General features: G+C 47.2%; 1 protein-coding gene across 1 annotated transcript in view; it reads right to left on the bottom strand.

The window, feature by feature from the left end:
- PKNOX2 (PBX/knotted 1 homeobox 2) overlaps positions 1–14,033 on the bottom strand; it is an 89,225-nt gene extending 75,192 nt beyond the window's left edge. Inside the window, exon 1 of the mRNA XM_075442567.1 lies at positions 13,946–14,033. The gene's annotated coding sequence lies outside the window, so the exon portion shown is untranslated. The remainder of the gene's footprint in view (positions 1–13,945) is intronic.
- Between the last annotated feature and the right edge of the window lie 6,442 nt (positions 14,034–20,475).

Below are 20,475 nucleotides of genomic sequence, written 5' to 3'. Positions count from 1 at the left end.
TGAGAATTATAATTCTTGGAATTTTTCATTCCCGCTGGGAGCATCAGCGATCCCGCCGGGGCGGGTGGGAGACGGCAGCGATGCCGCCAGCACCCCAAACCCTGCCCGGGACGCTGCCAAATGGAAAACATCCCCCAAAATCATCAAATGCCCCCCCAGATTAATGAAACACCCCCGACAAAATACCCTAAGTACAGAATAAAATCCCCCCCAAATAACAAAATACCCCCAAGATAACAAAATGCCCCCACATAAATAAAATACCCCAAAATAATACCCTCCAAGATAATAAAATACCCCCACATAAATACCCCAAAATAATACAATGCCCTCCAAGATAATAAAATACCCCCACATAAATATAATACCCCAAAATAATACCCTCCAAGATAATAAAATACCCCCACATAAATACCCCAAAATAATACAATGCCCTCCAAGATAATAAAATACCCCCACATAAATATAATACCCCAAAATAATACCCTGCAAAATAATAAAATGCCCCCAAACAAATGAAATAACCCCCAATAATAAAATGCTCCCCCAAAAATAATAAAATGCTTTAAACAAATAACAAAATGTGGCCCAAAATATTAAAATACCCTCCAAAATATTAAACTAACCCAAAGAAATAAAATAACCCCGAAATGATAAAATACGTGCCCAAAGTAAGAAAATACTTTAAATAAATAACAAAATATGCCCCCAAATATTAAAATACCCCCCAAATATTAAACTATCTCAAAGAAATAATAAAATGCCCCCAAAATGATACAATACACCCCCAAAATAAGAAAATACTTTAAATAAATAACAAAATGCCCCCCGAAATACCAAAATATCCTCCAAAATAATAACATATCCCCATGAAATAATAAAATACCCCCGAGAAATAATCAAATATCCCCAAGAAATAACCAAACACCTCCCCCAAAATGTAAAACACCCCAAATCTCAGCTCCAGCCCTCTGAGGCGCAGGCGACTTTCATTTAAAAACCACGCACGTTTTTTTCCCTCGCCGCTCCCCAACTCCGTGCCGATCGTTATCGCCGAACGAGATCGGCGATAAAACATCTTTATTTTCATTTCTTTTCCTTTACGGTGGGATTTTTCAGCGGTGCGTCCCCCCCTCCCGGCTCCCATGGAGGCCAACTCATGTTGGGAGTTAATGTTTCGTTAACGTATATTTTCTTTTTCTTGTTTATATATACATATATATAATTTTTGTTTTTTTAATTTCCCATATTTCTCCTTGGTCACCAATTATTTTGCTCTCAAAGGGGTTATCGCAGTTCTCCCTGGGACTTTTTTAGCCTTACGCCGCAGGTGATGCTCACGCCACAATACCGTGTTATTAAATAATATGAAATAATACGAAACAATATGAAATAGTATGAAATAATACGAAACAATATGAAATAGTATGAAATAATACAAAATAATATAATATTAAATAATATTAAATAATAATAAATAATATTAAATAATATGAAACAATATGAAATAGTATGAAATAATACAAAATAATATTAAATAATATTAAATAATAATAAATAATAATAATAATAATAACATGAAACAATATGAAATAATATGAAATTATATGAAATTATATTAAATAATATTAAATAATATTAAATAATATTAATTTTAAATAATGCTAAACTATACTAAGTATCATTAAAAGTTATGAAATATTATTGAATATTATTAAATATTATTAAATACCCTGTAAAGCTGCACGCACAAATATTTGGGAGGTGCAAAACCCCCCTGCTACCGGGCTGGGACGCGGCGCTGGGTACCAGCGAGCAGAGTCCTGCCGGGGAGGTGCTGGGCAAAGCTCTTGCAAACTGGGGGCAAACTGGGCTGTTCTGGAGCCTTTCCAGTTGGCTGATGGTAAAGGAGGGAAGAGGGAGGCAGTGGGGGCGAGTGATGGGAGCTGGAGGTGTGCAAGGAGCGTGCAAGGAGTGTGCAGGGAGCGAGCAGGGGAAGGTGCATGGGAGCATGGACGGGAGCTGGAGGTGTGCAAGGGGTGTGCAGGGAGTGTGCAAGGGGTGAGCAGGGAGCGAGCATGGGAACATGTATGGGAGGGTGAAGAAGAGCTAGAGGTGTGCAAGCAGGTGTGCAAGGAGGCGTGCAGGGAGTGAGCAGGGAGCGAGCAGCGGAAGGTGCGTGGCAGGATGGATGGGAGCTGGAGGTGTGCAAGGGAATGAGGAGGGAGTGTGCAAGGAGTGAGCAGGGAATGGGCAGAGGAATGTGTATAGGAAGATGGATGGGAGCTGGAGGTGTGCAAGGGAATGAGCAGGGAGTGTGCAAGGGGTGAGCAGGAGAACGTGCACGGGAAGATGGACGGGAGCCGGAGGTGTGCAAGGGAGTGTGCAGGGAGTGAGCAAAGGGTGTGCAGGGAGTGTGCAAGGAGCGAGCAGGGGAACGTGCATGGGAGGATGGACAGGAACTGGAGGTGTGCAAGGAAGCGTGCAGGGAGCGTGCAAAGACTGAGTAGCGAGTGTGCATGGTAACATGTGTGAGAGGGTGAACAGGAGTTGGAGGTTTGCAAGGAGGTGTGCAAGGGGTGTGCAGGGAGCGAGCAGGGAATGGGCAGAGGAACGTGCACGGGAGGATGGACGGGAGCCAGAGGTGTGCAAGGGAGTGTGCAGGGAGCGAGCAGGGAGCGAGCAGGGAGTGTGCACAGGAATGTGCATGGGAGGGTGAACATGGGCTGGAGGTGTGCAAGTGAGTGTGCAGGGAGCGTGCAAGGAGTGAGTAAGGAGTGAGCAGGGAATGGGCAGAGGAACGTGCATGGGAAGATGGACGGGAGCCAGAGGTGTGCAACGGAGTGTGCAGGGAGTGAGTAAGGAGCGAACAGGGGAGCATGCGTGGGGTAGCAGCTGGAGGTGTGCAAGGGAGTGTGCAAGGGAGTGTGCAAGGGAGCCAGAATTGGGAAAATCCCCAGTGTCGCCGCACCCACCAACCGGCCGGCGACGCTCCGCGGAGGACTGGGCATCGCGGCTGCGCTTGCGGTGATGCTGAGGCAGCCAGCAGCCCCCCCCATATTATTATTATTATTATTATTATTATTATTATTATTATTATTATTATTATTATTATTAAATTCTGTGGTTTGAGGGTAATTTGGGTGTGAAAATCTGGAGTGAATCAGCGCTGCTGGGCTGCCAGCTCCAGGCGAGGCGCATGTGAACTGGTACCATGCGAAAAAGGCGGTGCATAATTAATAAATAAATAAATAAATAAATATTTTTAAAAAATAGATATACAGAGTTACACATATGATATAGATTATATATAACTGTATATCTATTATATGAATGATATAATTATATATATTACCTTTATTATCTATATTACCTTTATTATCTATATTACCTGTGTTCACTATATTATGTATAACTATACAGAGTTAATATAGTTTATTTTATATAAACTATACACGCTACATAATCATATAATATTATATGTGCTACTTATATTATCTATGATATATAATAAATATACGGTTAGCATAATTTATTCTATATGTAATATATACTGTACTACTATATTCTATTACACTATAATAGTATATTTTACATTTAGTACCGATATATAGATAACATGGATTAGATATTACCCATATGTCTATATTATCTGTATATTACATTTTCTATATGATGAATATACAGTTAATAGTTTATATATACACCAGATAATACAGTTAATAGAAACAACATAGTTGGTATAGACAATATAGACGATACAGATAATATAGATTATGTATATTATATAGATTATGTATTAGGTATATAATTTTATTATATATATAATAAATATACGGGATTAATGGTTTATTATTCTTCACTGGAACACCAGCTAAAGGGACAGTGATTTTCTTGACCTTATTTTATGCAACCCCATAAATTTATTTTTATGTATCTTTATACACACACATATACAATACAGATATATATTATTTTGTATAAAATATATATATAAAATAAATTTATATAAAAGATATGGGCTGAAGTGGTTATATATGCAATACATTTTATATTATAAGTTATGTATTATGAATTATATGAAACATTCTCTATTATTAGCTATTTTATATTTTATATATTACATATTCTATTCAAACCCCATTGTTCAGGCCATATTTTCCATCAAAATCTCTATATTCTAAACCAAAACCCGCAGTTCAGCCCCCAAAGACACCCAAAAAGTCCCGGAAGCTTTGCGGGCGACGCATCCCTTGCCCCCCTCTAAATTTGCATTTTTAGACTCGGACTGAGATTTCTTTTCAGGGTCAGGATCCGGCGCGCGAGCCATTTACAGGCATCAAGAAATACATCATCATAATAATATTTGAGCTATTTCAGATAGGCTAAATCGCAACACTAGATCTCAATCGAGATATGCTGAGAAATAAAAATATTGGCAATATTGCAGAATCTTCTCATTTACAAGGATCCATTCTACTCCGTTCCATTTAATCCAGTGCGAATTTGCCCGGAGATTCCCGCGGGGGCTGGCAGAAATAGGGATTTTTAGGAGAAAAACCGGCACGGTGATGGACTTCGGCTTGAATGGGACTTTCCTGAATTGGCACGAAATTCCTTCCTGAATTTCCTGCATTCATTTTCCCGAATTTCATTAATATCCTGATTTTCCTGCATTCATTTTCCCAAATTTCCTGAATTTCCTGAATTCGTCTTCCTGAATTTCATAAATTTCCTGAATTCATTTTCCCAAATTTCCTAAATTCCCTGAATTTCCAAAATTCATCTTCCCAGATTTCCTAAATTTCCTGAATTCATTTTCCCAAATTTCCTAAATTCCCTGAATTTCCAAAATTCATCTTCCCAGATTTCCTAAATTTCCTGAATTCATTTTCCCAAATTCCCTGAATTTCCGGAATTCATTTTCCCAAATTTCCTAAATTCCCTGAATTTCCAAAATTCATCTTCCCAGATTTCCTAAATTTCCTGAATTCATTTTCCCAAATTCCCTGAATTTCCGGAATTCATTTTCCCAAATTTCCTAAATTCCCCAAATTTCCTGAATTCCCTCTCCCGAATTTCCCGATTCCGTAGGATTTTGCTCTCCTGGCGCTGCGGCTCTTTCGAGAAAATCCAATTTATTCCGACACAAATCCGCCTTTTACCACAACACCCCAAGGCCCCGGTGACAAATTTTGGGGGGCTATTTTCCACCCTCCGAACCCCGCGCCGATTTTTCCCAATCAACCAACCCAGAAAAAACCCAAAACTCTCCGGAATTTGGTACTTTGCAAAACACATCTCTTTCTCGCCGCGCGAGCATCCCGACGCGCAGCCGCGGGGGGGGGAAAAAAAGGATGCGGGGAGCCACTCCCCTCTATTTTTTGGGGACGGAAGAGCCTTTTTAGGGTCGCAAAAATTAATTAATTTGTTTGCATCCCGCAATCCCCGCGGGGTTTGGGGTTGTTTTTTTTCGGTAGCCGAGTGGAAAGGTTTATTTAGCCGCCGGCGGCGCCGGCTTCACAACCATTTCCCCCCCTCTATCCTGCGGGGAGAACCACACCGACCGAAAGGAGATTTAATTAGCGAAAATCTCGTTAGGCAAACGAAATTACCCGTAAGACAATACTCCTCTGGACAGGGGGTATGATTAAACAAAGCCGTTAATTGAGAAAGGCGCTCCGACAGTCATCGCGGCTCGAGGATGGGGGGGGGGGTATCTTTATTTTTGGGGGGGGGGGGTGTTAATGGTGAGACCCCTCCGCGCTCGCCGCAAAGCCCTTGAGCAGCTCATCAGCGCGCCTTGATTGCATCAGGCTAATTGCAAGCCGACCCGCCGCAAGTTTTTTTAGTTTCATCGTCCCCTCAAAAAACAAAATGGGGGAAAAAAAGGTATTTTGGAGGCGCGCGTGCAGCAAACCCCAAATTTCGGTGGGGGGCTGGACCGGTACACACCACGACCGCGTCCCCGCTGAGCACCAAGTGATGCAAACGCCATATTTTGAAGTGATTTTCAGCTATTTTGGCATTATTTCTATTACCCAAAGAGGTTTTTTTCCCTGAAGGCTGCAGGCGTGTTCACCCTGGTCCCTAATGACGCCACATGTCGTAATGCTAACGGCGTTGGTTTAGACAGCACGGCACTATAGGGAAAGCTAAAACAGCTGAAAACAGAAGCTGCTGCACTTCATAATTCCCCGTGATTTAAAATCCGAGGTTGTAACACCCGGCTGGAGGAGCGCAGAGCAACGCCACCGGTCTCTTAACCTTTCGCTTTATTGGTGTATTCGGGAGCGACCGATAAAACGCATCAACTCAGGGCGAGAAGAGTCTTCCTTCTCCTAGGAAGCGCTCCAGGATGCCTTAAAAATGGGGGAAAAAAAGCACAAAAACCTCATAAAATAAGCACCCAGTGCACACTCAGTGTTTATAAATATATATATATATTTTTATATATATATATATATATCTATGTCACCCAAGAGGAATCGCTGAGGACCTCACGCCCGCCACCGCCCCGGCAGCATCCTCCGTCTCCAATTTTTAACATCCCTAAAATGATGCTTTTTCTCGCCCCCGCCGCCATCGGTTCCCAAGCGACGCCCGGAGGAAAGGCACCCCAAAAAAATGGGGTGATTTGGGGTGTTTTTAGGCGCGGCGCGAAGTTGAGCTCGCTAGAAACAACGCGGGGATGCGCCGGGGAGCGAGACGATGGAGCGGGGTGATGACGGATGCCGGCGGAATGACCCACCGGATGCCGGCGAGTAATTAAGAAATCCCAATTAAATCCAGGCTGCGACCGCAGGAGAAGGTTTGCCGACACCCTCAGCAACAGCACCCTCTAATTTTGGGTGTATTTGAGGCCGTTTTGGTCAAAATCCCGGCAAGCATTTGCAGAGGGCGGCTTTTCCCGGTCCAGGTTTACCAGGCAAAGAGGAAAAATCCCAATTTTCCTTGCCGAGGTACTGGGGAAGAGATAAATTATCGGGAATCGCTGAGCCCCACAGCACGGAACAAATTCCCCATTATATATGGGGAATATACATAATATTCCCATATATATATAAAAAAATATGTGTATATCAGGAAAAATATACATATATCAGGGAACAGATATTCTCTGATCTCTCTCTATCAATATCTTTCTCTCTTTCCCAGTATTCCCCAACAGATATTATATTTCTCAATATATTTCCCAATACATTCTCCCAATATATTCCCCAATATTACATATCTATACACATACATATATAAAAATATATTCCCCAATATATACGAGGAATATTATATAGTATGATATAATATTTGCCTATATATATTATATTTTTATATATTGGGGAACATTACATATTCTATATAATATATTATACATATTATATATATTATTATAGCATATATTAGATGCTATGTAATATATATTACATATCTACATATTATATAGATATGAATTACATATTATATACTATATAGATATGTATTATATATTATATAGCATATAATACACAATATATCACATATCCTATATCATATATATTTGGGATATTATATAATCTTGTCTAATATTTACTATATATAGGGTAATATTGTATGATATAACATTGTACAGTATATTATATTCCCTCAATATATTCCTCAATATTTTATATATATATATACAAATACACATTATATTCCTTGAGATATATATATGGGTAATATAATATAATATTATAATAATATGACAGTATAATAGAATATAATAATATATATTCCACATATCTATACATTGTGGAATGTGTGGTACGCGATATGTATGATATTCCCCAATATACTCCCCTATTATATTTCCCAATATTATTTATTAATTTATTTTTATATATAATATCCAATATTCCCCAATATATCCAGGGAATATATATTCCTTGTAATGTGATTTTTTTTCTTTGCAATGCGATTTTTTCCCCCCGCTTTCTGCTAATTTGGGTGCCTCGTTGGGACTGTTGCTAATCTGGGTGCCCTGCGAGCGTCTTCGCCAACTCGGGTGCCTCACTGGGGTCTTTCTTTTGGGTGCCCTGCAAAGGTTTTTTGCTAATTAGGGTGCCACACAAGGCTCTTTGCTAATTTAGATGCCACACCAGAGTCTTTGCTAACTAGCGTGCCCCACTAGGACCGTTGCTAATTTGGGTGCCCTGCCGGGGTCTTTCACTTGGGTGTCCTCCAAGGGTCTTTGCTAATTTGGATGCCACGCTAAGGTACTTGCTAATTAGGGTGCTCTGCAAGGATCTTGGCTAATTTGGGTGCCTCGTCAGGGTCTTTCGCTAATTTGGGTGCCCAGCTGGGGTCTTGAATTTGGAAGCCCTGTGAGCATCGTTGCTGATTTGGGCACCATCACCCAATTTTTTGCCAATTTAGGTGCCACACCAGGGTCTTTGCTGATTTGGGTGCCCTGCTTGGGTCCATAATTTGGGTGCCCTGCAAGGATCTTTGTTAATTGGGGTGCCCTGCCGAGGTCTTTAATTAGGGTGGCCTGCGAGTATCGTTGCTGATTTAGGTACCATCTCATGGTCTTTGCTACTTTGGGTGCCCTGTGAGGATCTTTACTAATTTGGGCGCCCTGTGAGTATCTTTACTAATGTGGGTGCCCCGCAAAGACCTTGCTAATTTGGGTGCCCTACCAAGGTTTTTAATTAGGGTGGCCTGCGAGCATCATTCCTGATTTGGGTACCATCTCATGGTCTTTGCTACTTTGGGCGCCCTGTTGGGGTCTTCCATTTGGGTGCCCTGTGAGGATCTTTACTAATTTGGGTGCCCCACAAAGACCTTGCTAATTTGGGTGCCCTGCCAAAGTCTTTAATTAGGATGGACTGTGAGTATCCTTGCTGATTTAGGTACCATCTCATGGCCTTTGCTACTTTGGGCGCCCTGTTGGGGTCCTTCATTTGGGTGCCCTGTGAGGATCTTTACTAATTTGGGTGCTCTGTACAGATCTTGCTAATTTGTGTGCCCTATAACCATCTTGCTAATTGGGCTGCCCTACCAAGGTCTTTAACTAGGGTGGCCTGCGAGCATCATTCCTGATTTGGGTACCATCTCATGGTCTTTGCTAATTTGGGCGCCCTGTGAGGATCTTTACTAATTTGGGTGCCCCACAAAGATCTTGTTAATTTGGCTGCCCTACCAAGGTCTTTAATTAGTGTGGTCTGCGTGCATCCTTGCTGATTTAGGTACCATCTCATGGCCTTTGCTACTTTGGGCGCCCTGTTGGGGTCTTTCATTTGGATGCCCTGTGAGGATCTTTAATAATTTGGGTGCCCTGCATAGATCTTGCTAATTGGGGTGCCCTACCAAGGTCTTAAATTAGGGTGGCCTGCAAGCATCGCTACTGATTTGGATACCATCTCATGGACTTTCTCAATTTGGGCGCCCTGTTGGGGTCCTTCATTTGGGTGCCCTGTGAGGATCTTTACTAATTTGGGTGCCCCACAAAGACCTTGCTAATTTGGGTGCCCTGCCAAAGTCTTTAATTAGGATGGCCTGTGAGTATCCTTGCTGATTTAGGTACCATCTCATGGTCTTTGCTACTTTGGGCGCCCTGTCGGGGTCTTTCATTTGGGTGCCCTGTGAGGATCTTTACTAATTTGGGCACCCTGTGAGTATCTTTACTAATGTGGGTGCCCCGCAACCATCTTGCTAATTGGGGTGCCCTACTGAGGTCTTTAACTAGGGTGGCCTGCGAGGATCATTCCTGATTTGGTACCATCTCATGGTCTTTGCTACTTTGGGCGCCCTGCTGGGGTCTTCCATTTGGGTGCCCTGTGAGGATCTTTACTAATTTGGGTGCCCCACAAAGATCTTTTTAATTTGGCTGCCCTACCAAGGTCTTTAATTAGTGTGGCCTGCGAGCATCCTTGCTGATTTAGGTACCATCTCATGGCCTTTGCTACTTTGGGCGCCCTGTTGGGGTCTTTCATTTGGGCACCCTGTGAGGATCTTTACTAATTTGGGTGCCCTACCAAGGTCTTTAACTAGGGTGGCCTGCGAGCATCGCTCCTGATCTGGGTACCATCTCATGGCCTTTGCAAATTTGGGCGCCCTGTTGGGTTCTTCCATTTGGGTGCCCTGTGAGGATCTTTACTAATTTGGGTGCCCTGCATAGATCTTGCTAATTGGGGTCCCCTGCCAAGGTCTTAAATTAGGGTGGCCTGCAAGCATCGCTACTGATTTGGGTACCATCTCACGGACTTTCTCAATTTGGGCGCCCTGTTGGGGTCCTTCATTTGGGCGCCCTGTGAGGATCTTTACTAATTTGGGTGCCCCACAAAGACCTTGCTAATTTGGGTGCCCTGTCAAAGTCTTTAATTAGGATGGACTGTGAGTATCCTTGCTGATTTAGGTACTATCTCATGGTCTTTGCTACTTTGGGCACCCTGTCGGGGTCTTCCATTTCGGTGCCCTGTGAGGGTCTTTACTAATTTGGGCACCCTGTGAGTATCTTTACTAATGTGGGTGCCCCGCAACCATCTTGCTAATTGGGCTGCCCTACCGAGGTCTTTAATTAGGGTGGCCTGCGAGCATCATTCCTGATTTGGGTACCATCTCATGGTCTTTGCTAATGTGGGTGCCTTGTTGGGGTCTTTCATTTGGGCACCCTGTGAGGATCTTTACTAATTTGGGTGCCCTACCGAGGTCTTTAATTAGGGTGGCCTGCGAGCATCCTTGCTGATTTAGGTACCATCTCATGGCCTTTGCTACTTTGGGCGCCCTGTTGGGTTCTTCCATTTGGGTGCCCTGTGAGGATCTTTACTAATTTGGGTGCCCCGTACAGATCTTGCTAATTTGGGTGCCCTGTAAACCATCTTGCTAATTGGGCTGCCCTACCGAGGTCTTTAATTAGGGTGGCCTGCGAGCATCATTCCTGATTTGGGTACCATCTCATGGTCTTTGCTAATTTGGGTGCCCTGTTGGGGTCTTTCATTTGGGCGCCCTGTGAGGATCTTTACTAATTTGGGCACCCCGCAAGGATCTTGCTAATCGGGGTGCCCTGCCAGGACCTTTTGCTAACTTGGGTGCCCTGCTGGGCTCGTTAAATTGGGGGCCCAGTGAGCATCTTTGCTGTTTTGGGTGGCCTCTCTGGTGATCTGGGTACCACCCCATGGTCTTCGCTAATTAAGGCGCTACGCCAGGGTCTTTGCTAATTAGGGTGCCTGAACCCTCGGAAACAGCACAGGTCGGGATGCCGGCGGCGTCCATCCCTCGACCGATGGGCATTTCGGGGTGCTGGCGGCTTCGCACCCCAAAATCCCGCAGGGAGCACACGACCAAGTACCCAGGCAGCTCCCGGGATGCCTCGCTGGGACCGGAGCATCCCGAAACGCCACCGGCAGCGCCCGCTCCGCGTTAACAGCTCGACGTTTGCTAATCGTAGGAACCTAATGGGGGGAAGGCGCTGGCGGGGAGGAGGGGGGGAAAAGGGTAATGGCCATCAGGCCAGCAATAAACCAAAATTAATGGTCCGTGGGCAGAAATCATGTCCACTTAATCCCAGCTCTGAAACTCTAATAGAATAATGTCCTACGGAGGGGGGTCGCTCTGTGCGGCGCCGTCCGTCCACGCGCGGAGCCGGCCCCGAGCCCCCGCCGCCCTCCGGAGCAGGCAGAGTCCGGGAGGTGAGCGGAGAGGGCGAGAGCATCCGTCCGGGAAGGCAGCGGGCAAGGCGGGGGAGAGAGGGATAACCCCCCCAGAGCCAGGGGGGAAGAGCCGCCGGCGTCCGGCGGGAGCTGGGGCCTAGTCTCTTTTTATTTTCTTTTTTTAAAATTTTTTTTTTTAATTTTCCTTTTTCTTTTTACTGGCTTTTTCATTTTTAAATTTTCAATTTTCCTTATTTTCCTTCTTCTTATTTATTTTTCAAGTTTTTTTTTCTTTTTATTTCCCTTTTCTAATTTATTTTTCAAGTTTCTTTTTTTCTTTTCTGTTTTCTATTTTGTTCAATTTTCTGTTTTCTTTTATCCCAATTTTCTTTTTTCTTTTTATTTTTTCTTTTTTTTTCCAATTTCTTTTTTCCATTTATTATCTTTTTAACTTCGTAATTTTTTACCAGATTTATTTCTTCTATTAACTTTTTAACATTTTTACCATTTTCTTTTTTCTTTTTACTTTATGTTTTTCCCACTTTTTATTTCCCTCTTTCAAATTTTCCTTTTCATTCTTTCCTCTTTCCTTTCTTTAAATTTTCCTTTTACCTTTTTCATTTTTTCCCACTTTCTTCTCTATTTCCTTCTTTCAAATTTTCCTTTTCATTCTTTTTTTTCCTTTTGTTTACCAATTTTCTTTTTTCTTTTACTTTTGTCTTTAAAAATATCTACTCTTTTTCCAATTTTCTCTTTTCTTTTCTTTTCTCTTTCCTTTTCTTTCCTTTTCTTTCCTTTTTCTTTCCTTTTCTTTTCTCTTTTTTTCTTTCCTTTCCTTTCCTTTCCTTTCCTTTCCTTTCCTTTCCTTTCCTTTCCTTTCCTTTCCTTTCCTTTCCTTTCCTTTCCTTTCCTTTCCTTTCCTTTCCTCTTTTCCTTTCCTTTCCTTTCCTTTCCTTTCCTTTCCTTTCCTTTCCTTTCCTTTCCTTTCCTTTCCTTCCTTTCCTTTCCTTTCCTTTCCTTTCTTTCCTTTCCTTTCCTTTCCTTTCCTTTCCTTTCCTTTCCTTTCCTTTCCTTTTTTCTTTTTTCTCTCTTTTTCCCACTTGAAAAAGGAAAACTCCCCAGTTCCCCTGCCATACCATGGGGAAAAAAGCCACCCACACCTCTCACACCCCAGCATCCCAGCAGCATTGCGGCCGCACCACCCAAGGACTCCCAACCCCTCTTCTCAGTATCTCCCCTCCAACCCTTCTCCCCCCCCGCCTGATCACAGTAAAAATTAAATTATTTCAGGCTTTTCGCTCGCCCTGGGATGAAAACCCAAGTGTGCAAATATCCCCATCCCAGCAGAGTGGGACAGCGAGGAGGTGCATCCCAAACTTTCCCTTCAGAGAAAAAAAAAAAACCAATCCCGAGGCAAAAAACTTTTGCCCGGGAAAGTCTGGGTGCGAGCAAAGCCCTTAATTCCAGGAAAACCGGGATTAAAAGCGGATGTGGAGTATTTATATGAAGCTGTGTAAACAGAGACGCCGCAACCCGGCAGACGTCACCAGTGCTTTGAAAAATCTAAAATATGCAACAGGAAAAAAATATGTGTTTTCCACTCAGGCTACACCACCCCGCAGCCAAAAAACCAGTAAAAACCAGTGGTTTTTTACTGATGCCCCAAATCAGACTGGTAACGCAAGGATGCCGTCTCCGACAGCATCCCAAATCCAGGCTGCGATCCCCACCTCCAGCTACGGGGCGGCTCCCCTCCGACGACCCAAACCCCACTCAAGGGTGGCTTCAGGTTTTCTGCCCCTGGGAAAATCCCAGTTTTGGGGGATAATTATTAAAAAATGCTCCTGGAGCCACTCAGGGCCGGAGGGGGATGGGGATGATGGGATCACCCCAGGCTGGACCAAGGATGCTCGAGGATGCTCCAGCTCTCTTTTTCCCCAGGGCGAAAGTAAAAGAAACCCGGGATATAACGAAGGGATGCGCTGGACCGGCCGGGCTACGCGGCCGCCGCGGTTCGTGTTGCAGGATCCGGCCTCGCCGCGAGATTGCCGCGCCGTGAAGCAGCTATTTTAAGAGGAGATCTCGTTTCGCCAACAATTTCCCTCGGTTTCATGTGACAGCGACCCCGCATCCCTAAAATAACCGGGCGACCGCTCCCCTGTCTTAAAGGGAATAGAAGTATAACTGTGAAATATAACAACACAGGCGCCCAAATAATTGATATTAATGAATTTTCTTATTTTAGGTTATTTCTAGGAAGGAGAATAAAAGCGCGCCAAGAGCGAAAGGCGCTTTGGACGTTAGCAAAGATTTGGAAATAACTTTAATTAAAAGCACACCTGACTCCAAGACGCTGCGGAGAGCCAGAGCTTGCGGTCGCGGAGGGATCTGGGGGATTTTTCACCCCTCTCTGGGGAGTTTTCCTGCGGAAATCAAAAAAATATCCATGCAAGGCTTCACTCTGCGGGCACTATCGGTCCCCGCCAGCCGCGTGCTGGGGTTCCCTTACCCAAAGCGTGGGTAAAGCTGGGATGCTCTGCGCGCCAGAAGAGCAAAAATTGTTGGGAAAATTATCATTCACTGCTTTTATTTCTTATTTGCCACCTGCAACGAGCCCAATGGGGATTTTTGCTGTTGGGGGCCAAAAATCTCTAATTTAGGATTATCCTGCCGCTCCCTGGAGCTGCTTATCATCATACATCAAAACAATTTCATATTCTATATGTATTATATTATAAATTAAAAGAACGTGGCTAAAATAGCCCCATCTCTTGATTGAAAACTATTATTTATCAGCTGGGAAAATCATTTGCATCTCCCGTGGGAGACAGAAATCAATTTTTGCAGCTAAAATTCGCCCCGCAGCGAGCCTCAAAGTTATTTTTACCCCTTTCTCCGCCGCTTGCGGGAACTCACCTCCGCGCCGCTCACCCTCCTCGCTCGCCAACGGGGCGGAAAGTTTGAAATTCACGTTCTAACCGAAAAAAAAAACCCGCAACCAGAACCAGGGCAAAGGTTTTTCCAGGAATCTGAGCATCCGCGACGGTTGCCGGGAGCGCGCGCAAGCGCACGCGTGGATCCGAGCCGTCTTTTTCCCTGGAAATCGCCGTCGTGCGGCGCACCGGGATGTTTAAGCGGCATCGGAAAAGTTGGTTTTATTTATGAGTATCTCAGCGGGTCGATCGTCGAGGATGCGACGATTTTTCCTCCCCGAAAGCCGCGACGGGGAAGACGACGCACGCCCAGCGCTCTAATTATTAGAGATAATCACAGAATCACAGAATCACAGAATAGTAGGGGTTGGAAGGGACCTCTGTGGGTCACCCAGCCCAACCCCCTGCCCAAGCAGGGTCACCCAGAGCAGGCTGCACAGGACCTTGTCCAGGTGGGGCTTGAATATCTCCAGAGAAGGAGACTCCACAGCCTCCCTGGGCAGCCTGGGCCAGGGCTCCGTCACCCTCAGAGGGAAGAAGTTCTTCCTCATGTTCAGACGGAACTTCCTGTGCCTCAGTTTGTGCCCGTTGCCCCTTGTCCTGTCACTGGGCACCACTGAAAAGAGCTTGGCCCCATCCTCCTGACCCCCACCCTGCAGATATTTGTAGGCATTTATTAGGTCCCCTCGCAGCCTTCTCTTCTCCAGGCTGAACAAGCCCAGCTCCCTCAGCCTCTCCTCGTAGGAGAGATGCTCCAGTCCCCTCCTCATCCTCGTAGCCCTCCGCTGGACTCTCTCCAGTAGCTCCTCATCTTTCTTGTACTGGGGAGCCCAGAACTGGACAGAGTACTCCAGATGAGGCCTCACCAGGGCAGAGCAGAGGGGAAGGAGAACCTCCCTCATCCTGCTGGCCACACTCTTCTTGATGGACCCCAGGATCCCATTGGCTTTCTTGGCAGCCAGGGCACGCTGCTGGCTCATGGTCACCCTGTCGTCCACCAGGACACCCAGGTCCCTCTCCGCAGAGCTGCTCTCCAGCAGGTCCACCCCAAGCCTGTACTGGTGCATAATTTCCTCTAATAAATCAAGCCACCGATAATTTTCTATTAGAAATCAATCAACCCATGATTTTCTATTATAAATCAATCAATCGGTCTTTTTTTATTATAAATCAATTAGAATTAAATGGAATTTAATTAGACTTAGGATCCTTCGCCACCATGCGTCTCCCTCCCCCAAAAAAAAAAAAATCAGGTATTTATAGCCAGCAAGTCTCATCCCCGCTGCCCTCAGCCCCAGCGATTAATTAAATTAGCACAAAGAGGGGCTTGTTGAGCGTCTCCGGCCTCGCGACGTCGAGCCGGCGAACAGGAAACAAAGGGTCGAATTCTGTCTGGTTGGCTGAAGGGTGCTGTGTGTCCCGGCCGGGCGCTGGAGCGGGGCCAGGGGTCCCGTTCCCCCCCCCCCCCACCAGCACCATGGCTCTGATGTCGCCGGACGGGACCCACGGCGGGATGCGGGGTGGACGGGGCGAGCCGTGCATGGGGCTGGCGCGGGTGGGGCAGAGGGGGCTTTGCTGAGGGGGTTTGCCAAGGGGGGTTTTGCTAAGGGGGTCTTGCTAAGGGGGTTTTGCCAAGGGGGTCTTGCTCAGGGGGTCGTACTAAGGGGGTCTTGCTAAGCAGGGTCTTGCTAAGGGCGTCTTGCCAAGGGGTCTTGCTAAGGGGGTCTTGCTAAGGGGGTTGTGCTAAGGGGGTCTTGCTAAGCGGGGTTTCGCCAAGGGGGTCTTGCCAAGGGGGTCTTGCTAAGGGGGTCTTGCTAAGGGGGTTTTGCTAATGGGGCTTTGCTAAGGGGGTCTTGCTAAGCAGGGTCTTGCTAAGGGCGTCTTGCCAAGGGGTCTTGCTAAGGGGGTCTTGCTAAGGGGGTTGTGCTAAGGGGGTCTTGCTAAGCGGGGTTTCGCCAAGGGGGTCTTGCTAAGGGGGCCTTGGTGAGGGCGTCTTGCTAAGCAGGGTCTTGCTAAGGGGGTCTTGCCAAGGGGGTCTTGCTAAGGCGGTCTTGCTAAGGGGGTCTTGCTAAGCAGGGTCTTGCTAAGCAGGGTCTTGCTAAGGGCGTCTTGCCAAGGGGTCTTGCTAAGGGGGTCTTGCTAAGGGGGTTGTGCTAAGGGGGTCTTGCTAAGCGGGGTTTCGCCAAGGGGGTCTTGCTAAGGGGGCCTTGGTGAGGGGGTCTTGCTAAGCAGGGTCTTGCTAAGGGCGTTTTGCTAAGGGGGTCTTGCTAAGCGGGTCTTGCTAAGGGGGCCTTGGTGAGGGGGTCTTGCTAAGCAGGGTCTTGCTAAGGGGGTCTTGCTAAGGGGGTCTTGCTAAGGGGCTTATAACAAGGGGGTTTTACTAAGGGGGTCTTTGCTAAGGGGTTTTTGCTAAGTGGGGTTTACCAAGGAGGTCTTGCTAAGGGGGTCTTGCCAAGGGGGTCTTGCTAAGGGGGTTTTGCCAAGGGGGTCTTGCTAAGGGGATTTTGCTAAGGAGGTTTTGCCAAGGGGGTCTTGCTAAGGGGGTCTTGCTAAGGGGGCCTTGGTGAGGGGGTCTTGCTAAGCAGGGTCTTGCTAAGGGGGTCTTGCTAGGGGGTTTTGCTAAGGGGCTTATAACAAGGGGGGTTTACTAAGGGGGTCTTTGCTAAGGGGTTTTTGCTAAGTGGGGTTTACCAAGGAGGTCTTGCTAAGGGTGTTTTGCCAAGGGGGTCTTGCTAAGGGGGTCTTGCTAAGGGGACCTTGGTGAGGGGGTCTTGCTAATCAGGGTCTTGCTAAGGGGGTCTTGCTCAGGGGGTATTGCTAAGGGGGTCTTGCTAAGGGGGTTTTGCCAAGGGGGCTTTGCTAAGGGGGTCTTGCTAAGCAGGGTCTTGCTAAGGGCGTCTTGCTAAGGGGGTCTTGCTAAGGGGGTTGTGCTAAGGGGGTCTTGCTAAGCGGGGTTTCGCCAAGGGGGTCTTGCTAAGGGGGCTTTGCTAAGGGGGTCTTGCTAAGGGGCTTATAACAAGGGGGTTTTACTAAGGGGGTCTTTGCTAAGGGGTTTTTGCTAAGTGGGGTTTACCAAGGAGGTCTTGCTAAGGGGGTCTTGCTAAGGGGGTCTTGCTAAGGGGGTTTTGCCAAGGGGGTCTTGCTAAGGGGGTCTTGCTAAGGGGGGCCTTGCTCAGGGGGTATTGCTAAGGGGGTCTTGCTCTGAGGGTTTTGCCAGGGTCTTGCTAAGGGGGTCTTGCTCAGAGGGTTTTGCCAAGGGGGTCTTGCTAAGGCGGTCTTGCTAAGGGCGTCTTGCCAAGGGGGTCTTGCTAAGGGGCTTATAACAAGGGGGTTTTACGAAGGGGGTCTTTGCTAAGGGGGTCTTGCTAAGCAGGGTCTTGCTAAGGGCATCTTGCCAAGGGGGTCTTGCTAAGGGGGTCTTGCTAAGGTGGTCTTGGTAAGGGCGTCTTGCCAAGGGGGTCTTGCTAAGGGGGTCTTGCTAAGGGGGTTGTGCTAAGGGGGTCTTGCTAAGCGGGGTTTCGCCAAGGGGGTCTTGCTAAGGGGGCTTTGCTAAGGGGGTCTTGCTAAGGGGCTTATAACAAGGGGGTTTTACGAAGGGGGTCTTTGCTAAGGGGGTCTTGCTAAGCAGGGTCTTGCTAATGGGCATCTTGCCAAGGGGGGTCTTGCTAAGGGGGTCTTGCTAAGGGGTTGTGCTAAGGGGGTCTTGCTAAGCAGGGTTTCACCAAGGGGGTCTTGCTAAGGGGGCTTGCTAAGGGGGTCTTGCTAAGGGGCTTATAACAAGGGGTTTTACTAACGGGTCTTTGCTAAGGGGGTTTTTGCTAAGTGGGGTTTACCAAGGAGGTCTTGCTAAGGGGGTCCTTGCCAAGGGGGTCTTGCTAAGGGGGTTTTGCAAGGGGGCTTTGCTAAGGGGGTCTTGCTAAGGGGGTCTTGCTAAGGGGTTGTGCTAAGGGGGGTGTCCCTTGCTAAGGGGGTCTTGCTAAGGGGGTCTTGCTAAGGGACCTTGGTGAGGGGGTCTTGCTAATCAGGGTCTTGCTAAGGGGGTCTTGCTAAGGGGGTCTTGCTAAGGGGGTCTTGCTAAGGGGGTTTTGCCAAGGGGGCTTTGCTAAGGGGGTCTTGCTGAACAGGGTCTTGCTAAGGGCGTCTTGCTAAGGGGGTCTTGCTAAGGGGGTTGTGCTAAGGGGGTCTTGCTAAGCGGGGTTTCGCCAAGGGGGTCTTGCTAAGGGGGCTTTGCTAAGGGGTCTTGCTAAGGGGCTTATAACAAGGGGGTTTTACTAAGGGGGTCTTTGCTAAGGGGTTTTTGCTAAGTGGGGTTTACCAAGGAGGTCTTGCTAAGGGGGTCTTTGCTAAGGGGGTCTTGCTAAGGGGGTTTTGCCAAGGGGGTCTTGCTAAGGGGGTCTTGCTAAGGGGGCCTTGGTGAGGGGGTCCTTGCTAAGCAGGGTCTTGCTAAGGGGGTCTTGCTCATGGGGTATTGCTAAGGGGGTCTTGCTCAGAGGGTTTTGCCAAGGGGGTCTTGCTAAGGGGGCCTTTGCTAAGGGGGTCTTGCTAAGGGGGTCTTGCTCAGAGGGTTTTGCCAAGGGGGTCTTGCTAAGGCGGTCTTGCTAAGGGCGTCTTGCCAAGGGGGTCTTGCTAAGGGCTTATAACAAGGGGGTTTTACGAAGGGGGTCTTTGCTAAGGGGGTCTTGCTAAGCAGGGTCTTGCTAAGGGCATCTTGCCAAGGGGGTCTTGCTAAGGGGGTCTTGCTAAGGGGGTGTGCTAAGGGGGTCTTGCTAAGCAGGGTTTCACCAAGAGGGTCTTGCTAAGGGGGCTTTGCTAAGGGGGTCTTGCTAAGGGCTTATAACAAGGGGGTTTTACTAAGGGGGTCTTTGCTAAGGGGTTTTTGCTAAGTGGGGTTTACCAAGGAGGTCTTGCTAAGGGGGTCTTGCTAAGGGGGTATTGCTAAGGGGGTCTTGCTAAGGGGTTTTGCCAAGGGGGCTTTGCTAAGGGGGGTCTTGCTAAGGCGTTCTTGCTAAGGGGGTCTTGCTAAGCAGGGTCTTGCTAAGGGCGTTTTGCTAAGGGAGGTCTTGCTAAGGGGGTTGTGCTAAGGGGGTCTTGCTAAGCGGGTTTTCGCCAAGGGGGTCTTGCTAAGGGGGCTTTGCTAAGGGGGTCTTGCTAAGGGGCTTTTAACAAGGGGTTTTACTAAGGGTGGTCTTTGCTAAGGGGTTTTTGCTAAGTGGGGTTTACCAAGGAGGTCTTGCTAAGGGGGTCTTGCCAAGGGGGTTTTGCTAAGGGTGTCTTGCTAAGGGGTTTTGCCAAGGGGGCTTTGCTAAGGGCGGTCTTGCTAAGCAGGGTCTGCTAAGGGCGTCTTGCCTAAGGGGTCTTGCTAAGCAGGGTCTTGCTAAGGGCGTCTTGCTAAGGGGGTCTTGCCAAGGGGGGTCTTGCTCAGAGGGTTGTGCTAGGGGGTTTTGCCGAAGGGTGTCTTGCTAAGGGGGTTTTGCCAAGGGGGCTTTGCTAAGGGGGTCTTGCTAAGGGGGTCTTGCTAAGGGGGTCTTGCTAAGCAGGGTCTTGCTAAGGGCGTCTTGCTAAGGGGGTCTTGCCAAGGGGGTCTTGCTAAGGGGGTCTTGCTAATGGGGCCTTGGTGAGGGGGTCTTGCTAAGCAGGGTCTTGCTAAGGGCGTCTTGCTAAGGGGGTCTTGCCAAGGGGGTCTTGCCAAGGGGGTCTTGCTAAGGGGGTTTTGCCAAGGGTGTCTTGCTAAGGGGGTTTTGCCAAGGGGGCTTTGCTAAGGGGGTCTTGCTAAGGGGGTCTTGCTAAGGGGGTCTTGCTAAGCAGGGTCCTTGCTAAGGGCGTCTTGCTAAGGGGGTCTTGCTAAGGGGTCTTGCTCAGAGGGTTTTGCCAAGGGGTCTTGCTAAGGGGGTCTTTTGCTAAGGGGGTTGTGCTAAGGGGTCTTGCTAAGCGGGGTA

Source organism: Opisthocomus hoazin, chromosome 24 (genome assembly GCF_030867145.1).
Source record: "Opisthocomus hoazin isolate bOpiHoa1 chromosome 24, bOpiHoa1.hap1, whole genome shotgun sequence".
NCBI lineage: Eukaryota > Metazoa > Chordata > Aves > Opisthocomiformes > Opisthocomidae > Opisthocomus > Opisthocomus hoazin.
The sequence above is the reverse complement of the archived record's forward strand: the minus strand, read 5'-3'. Positions and strand labels throughout refer to the sequence as shown.